This window comes from Scyliorhinus canicula, chromosome 21 (assembly GCF_902713615.1).
Source record: "Scyliorhinus canicula chromosome 21, sScyCan1.1, whole genome shotgun sequence".
Classification (NCBI taxonomy): Eukaryota; Metazoa; Chordata; class Chondrichthyes; order Carcharhiniformes; family Scyliorhinidae; genus Scyliorhinus; species Scyliorhinus canicula.
Window position 1 is genome coordinate 5,506,007 of NC_052166.1, and position 6,345 is coordinate 5,512,351.

A 6,345-nucleotide genomic window follows, 5' to 3' on the forward strand; every position below is an offset into this window, starting at 1 on the left:
TCTGCTGCCCCCCCCGTGGCGTCTGCTGCCCCCCCGTGGCGTCTGCTGCCCTCGTCCTTCTAGGGGGTAGAGGTGGTGGGTTTGGGCGGCGCTGTCGAAGGAGCCTCAGCGAGTGGCGGCCGTGCATCTTGGAGACGGTACACACGGCTGCCGCTGTGCGTCGGTGGGTGGAGGGAGTGGGTGTTGAAGGTGGGGGTTAGCGTGTCGATCGAACGGGGGAGGGGGACTGCTTTGTCCTGGATGGTGTCGAGCTTCTCGAGTGTTGTCAGAGCCGCGCTCGTCCAGGCGAGTGGGAGAGTCCATCACACTCCTGACTTGTGTCCTTGTAGATGGTGGACAGGCTTTGGGGGGAGTCAGGAGGTGAGTTACTCTCCGCAGGATTCCCAGCCTGTTTTATTTACTCTATTCACAAGGATGTGGGCATAAAACTTGCAACATTTATCACCCATTCTTAATTATCCCTGGAGAAGGTGGTGGGTGACTTCAGGAAGCAAAGTACTGTACACACCCCTGTCAGCATCAACGGGGCCGTGGTGGAGATGGTTAGCAGTTTCAAATTCCTAGGGATGCACATCACCAAAAATATGTCCTGGTCCACCCACGTCAACACTACCACCAAGAAAGCACAACAGCGCCTTTACTTCCTCAAGAAACTAAGGACATTTGGCATGTCCACATTAACCCGTACCAACTTTTACAGATGCCCCATAGAAAGCATCCCATCTGGCTGCATAAGACCATAAGACATAGGAGTGGAAGTAAGGCCATTCAGCCCATCGAGTCCACTCCGCCATTCAATCATGGCTGATGGGCATTTCAACTCCACCTACCAGCATTCTCCCCGTAGCCCTTAATTCCTCGCGACATCAAGAATTTATCTATCTCTGCCTTGAAGCCATTTAGCGTCCCGGCCTCCACTGCACTCCGCGGCAATGAATTCCACAGGCCCACCACTCTCTGGCTGAAGAAATGTCTCCGCGTTTCTGTTCTGAATTTACCCCCTCTAATTCTAAGGCTGTGCCCACGGGTCCTCGTCTCCTCGCCTAACGGAAACAGTTTCTTTGCGTCCACCCTTTCTAAGCCATGTATTATCTTGTAAGTTTCTATTAGATCTCCCCTTAACCTTCTAAACTCCAATGAATACAATCCCAGGATCCTCAGCCGTTCATCATATGTTAGACCCGCCATTCCAGGGATCATCCGTGTGAATCTCCGCTGGACACGCTCCAGTGCCAGTATGTCCTTCCTGAGATGTGGGGCCCAAAACTGGACACACTACTCCAAATGGGGCCTAACCAGAGCCTTATAAAGGCTCAGTAGCACATCGCTGCTTTTATATTCCAACCCTCTTGAGATAAATGACAACATTGCATTCGCTTTCTTAATCACGGATTCAACCTGCATGTTTACCTTTAGGGAATCCTCGACTAGCACTCCCAGATCCCTTTGTACTTTGGCATTATGAATTTTCTCACCGTTTAGAAAGTAGTCTATGCTTGGATTCTTTTTTCCAAAGTGCAAGACCTCACATATAGCAGGCATCACAGCCTGCTATAGCAACGGCTCGGTCCAAGACCGCAAGAAACTTCAGAGAGTCGTGAACACCGTCCAGTCCATCCACACAAACCTGATCCCCATCCATTGACTCCATCTACACCTTCTGCTGCCTGGGGAAAGCGGGCAGCATAATCAAAGACCCCTCCCACCCGGCTTACTCACTCTTCCAACTTCTTCCATCGGGCAGGAAATACAGAAGTCTGAGAACACGCACGAACAGACTCAAAAACAGCTTCTTCCCCGCTGTTACCAGACTCCTAAATGACCCTCTTATGGACTGACCTCATTAACACTACACCCCTGTAAGCTTCATCCGATGCCAATGCTTATGTACATAGAACATACAGTGCAGAAGGAGGCCATTCGGCCTATCGAGTCTGCACCGACCCACTTAAGCCCTCACTTCCACCCTATCCCCGGAACCCAATAACCACTCCTAATCTTTTTGGTCACTGAGGGCAATTTATCATGGCCAATCCACCTAACCTGCACATCTTTGGACTGTGGGAGGAAACTGGAGCACCCGAAGGAAACCCACGCGCACACGGGGAGAACGTGCAGACTCCGCACAGACAGTGACCTAAGCTGGGAATCGAACTTGGGACACTGGAGCTGTGAAGCCACATGCGATCCACTTGCGCTGCCGTGCTGTACATTATGCACTTACATTATGTACCTTGTGTTGCCCTATTATGTATTTTCTTTTCTTTTCATGTACTTAATGGTGTGGTCAGCTGCTCGCAGAAAAATACTGTTCACTGCACCTTGGTACACGCGACAATAAACAAAATCCAAACAGAAAAGCCAATCCATCTTTAACCACTGCAGTCCTGGTGTGTAGGTACACCCACAGTGCTGTTAGGGAGTTCCAGGATTCTGACCAGAGACAGCGAAGGATGGAGGAACAGCCAATATATTTCCAAGTCAGAACGATGGGTGGATTGGAGGGGGACCTGAAGCACTTTGATTTGTGCAGAGCAAGATCCCATTGTCCAAGGGTTAAAAATTGGGGGCTCCCAGGGCTTGCCCCCCCTCTCCTGTTGTTTGCTCTTCCAGGAGTGGGAGCTTTTGCGCCCATCCATGAGGGCAGACGGTGGATGGGGACCTTTGGTTTAACATCTGATCTGAACGAAGGCTCCTCTGACAATGCAGGGCTCCCTCAGCACTGGAGTGCGCAGGCGCACGAGCCGGCAGGACGCGGGGGCCTCTGCGCAGGCGCCAACGGCCAATCCCTGCGGGCTGCCCCCAAAGCGCATGCGCAGTGCCGTACAATGGCTGCGCCAGCCCTCATGGAGGGCAGATACGCCTACGCAGTGCCGTGCGGCGGTCAATTCCCGCCGGCCCAATGCGCCTGCGCACATGGCCCACGGCGGTCTTTCCGTACACAACCTCCGCACTTGTACGCCTGCGCGGTGCCGTGCAATGGCTGCGCCCGTCCCATTGCCCTCATATGGGGCAGATACGCCTGCGCGGTGCCGTACAAGGCAGGAGACAGGAGCGTGAGGCGGGAGGCCGCGATTTCAGTGCGGCTCCGGTTTGACGGTTTCTCCGGCCGTCGAGTGAAGGAGACTTTTGTGTTTTCTTTTTCATTACCTTTCGGTGTTTTTGTTGGTCAGGGGGATGGCGCAGTATAAAGGAGCGGCCAGCGAGGCCGGCCGGGCCATGCAGCTGATGAAGAAACGGGAGAAGCAGCGGGAGCAGCTGCAGCAGCTCAAACAGAAAATCGCTGAGGTCAAACAAAATGGCGGCGGATTTAAAGGGACCGCGCTCGCTCTTAAAGGGACCGCACTTACCATTTCCTAAAGGGACCATGCGCATTCTTTCTGAAAGGAACTGCACATACTCATCTTTTTTTTATAAATTTAGAGTACCCAATTCATTTCTTTCCAATTAAGGAGCAATTTAGCGTGGACAATCCACCGAGCCCTGCACATCTTTGGGGGCAAAACCCACGCACACACGGGGAGAATGTGCAAACTCCACACGGGCAGTGAGCCGGGGCCGAACCTGGGATCTCGGCGCCCTGAGGCCGCAGTGCTAACCCACTGCGCCGCCGTGCTGTCCTTGGTGGAGGACATTCTGAGGGTAGACCGGAGATGTTCGGTGGTGCCCGAGGAGGAGGAGGAGTTAGTAAAGGAGAGGCCGAGGCTCCAGATGGAGTTTGGGCTGGTGCCCACAGGAAACGCGGCATTTCCGAGGGGCTGGTTTAGCACAGGGCTAAATTGCTGGCTTCTAAAGCAGACCAAGACAGGCCAGCAGCACGGTTCGATTCCCGTACCAGCCTCCCCGAACAGGCGCCGGAATGTGGCGATGAGGGGCTTTTCACAGTAACTTCATTTGAAGCCTACCCGTGACAATAAGCGATTTTCATTTTCTATATTTCTCTATGTTCTTCCTCCCAAAATGCATCACCTCACACTTCGCGTTGAACTTCATCTGCCACCTATTTGCCCACCCTGCCAACTTCTCCATGTCCTTTTGAAGTTCCACGCTGTTCCCTTCGCAATTTCCAAGTTTCACGCTAGCTTTGAAATTGTCCTCTGCACACCACGATCGAGATCACTAATATATAATCAGGAAAAGCTAGGGTCCCAATCCTGAACCCTGGGGAAAACAACGAGCCCGAAAAATACCCGTTACTCTCTGCTTCCTGTTATTCAGTCAATGTTGTATCCACATTGCTACTGTCCCTTTTGGGTGGGATTCTCCGAGCCCCGCGCCGGGGCCGGCACGCGATTTTCCGAGTCGCCTCGGAAATTTCTAAACTCCAATCCCGGCCTGTCCAACCTTCCCTCATTGGACAACCAGCCTATTCCTGGTTTGAGTCTGGTAAACCTTCTCTGACAGCTTCCAACACATTTACATCCTTCCCCAAATAAGGAGGCCGCCACCCTCCACAATACTCCAGATGTGGTCTCACCAGTGCCTCGTACAACTGAAGCACAACCTCCCGACTTTTATATTCAATTCCCCTCACAATGAACGATAACCTTCCTATTAGTTTTTCCGATGACTTCCTGTGCCTACTGAATGTAAAAATAGAAGTGAACTCTGTGCTGAAGTAGGCCATTTGACCCATCAATTATGCCCCACCATTCCTAGGCGGCACGGTAACACCCTGGTTAGCGCTGCTGCCTCACACGCCAGGGACCCTGGTTCAATTCCAACCTCGGGTGACTGTGGAGTTTGCACTTCCCATGTCTGCGTGGGTTTCCTCCGGCTGCTCCGGTTTCCTCCCACAGCCCAAAGATGAGGAAGTTAGGCAGATTGGCCGTGCTAAAATGCCCCTTAGTGTCCAAAGATGTGCAGGGCTAACTAGGTGGGGTTACGAGGATCGGGAGGGGGGGGGCGCCGAGGTAGGGTGCTCTTTCAGAGGGTCGGTGCAGACTTGATGGACTAAATGGCCTCCTCCTGCACTGTAGGGATTCTATGGAGATTACGACTGAAGTGATGTGATAATCCTGAACTCCACTTTCCAGCCTTCACACCGTAACCCTCGAGTCCCTCACTGATTAAAACTCTGTCTCTCTCGGCCGTGAACATACTTAACGCCCCGGCCTCTACAGCCCTCTAAGAACGAGGAGCAGGAGTGGGCCATTCAGCCCCTCAAGCTCATTCCGCCATTCAATATGATCATAGCTGACTTCTCGGCCTCAACTCCACTTTCCCGCCCATTCTACATAACCTTTCAACCCATTACTGATTATAAATCTGTCCCATTTCCTCAAATGTACTCAATACCCCGGCATCCACCACACTCTGGGGGAGTGAATTCCACAGATTCATGACGCTGTGAGAGAAGTAATTTAACCTCATCTCTGTTTTAAATCTTCTCTCCCCCCCCCCCCTTATCCTAAAACTAGGACCTCTCGTTCTAGATTACACCACCAGAGGAAGTCTCCGCTCCACGTCTACTCTGACAATGCCTTTTATCATCTTCTACACCTCAATGAGATCTCCTCTCACTCTTCTAAACTCTAGAGCGAGTCTCGGCCTAAATTGCTCAATCTCGCTTCATAAGCCAAACCCCCTCACCTCTGGAATCAACCGAGTGAACCTCCTTGAAACTGCCTCTAACGCAACTACATCCCTCCTCAAATACGGGGGTCAAAACTGTGCACAGCTCTCTGAAGTGAAAGACCCCACAGATCCACTACTGTCTGAGGGAAGAAATTCCTCCTCAACTCTGTCTCAAATGGGCGACCCCCTTATTTTTAAACAGTGACGCACTTGATTTAGTTTCTTCCACGAGAGGAAACAGCCTCTCCACACTGTCAATAGGCCCTCAGGAAATTAAAAGGGGAAATCGGTGAAGGGGGGAGGGATGTGCAGGTCTATGGAGGGGCAGACAGAGTAAAAGTAAAGTTACCGTAGTCCCTGATGGTCATAGGCTGCTCATCCTTTTGAGGAGTTGATTTAACCTGAGGATCTCGATACCTCAGGAAAGGGGCAAGGTTTAGAAGGTGGTGGGGGGCCTTTGTGGATAACCTCAGCCGGTAACGGGGATTGAACCCACGTCTGTTGGCCTCACTCCGCATGACAAACCAGCCCACTGAGCTAAAGCAGCGGGGATGAAACTGATAGCTCACCATAGAGCCAGCAGAGACCCGATTGGCCAAATGGCCCCCTTGGCCAGGCAGGTACGATACCACCAAGGCTTCTTTGTGAAGATTATCCCATTCAACACAGAGAAAAGTTGGCAGGACATTCCAGAAAGGTGCATGCTCTCCTGGGGAAAAGAGGACAGGTAGCTGGGGAAGTGTTCCTGGTCACACCGCATCCTGTTTT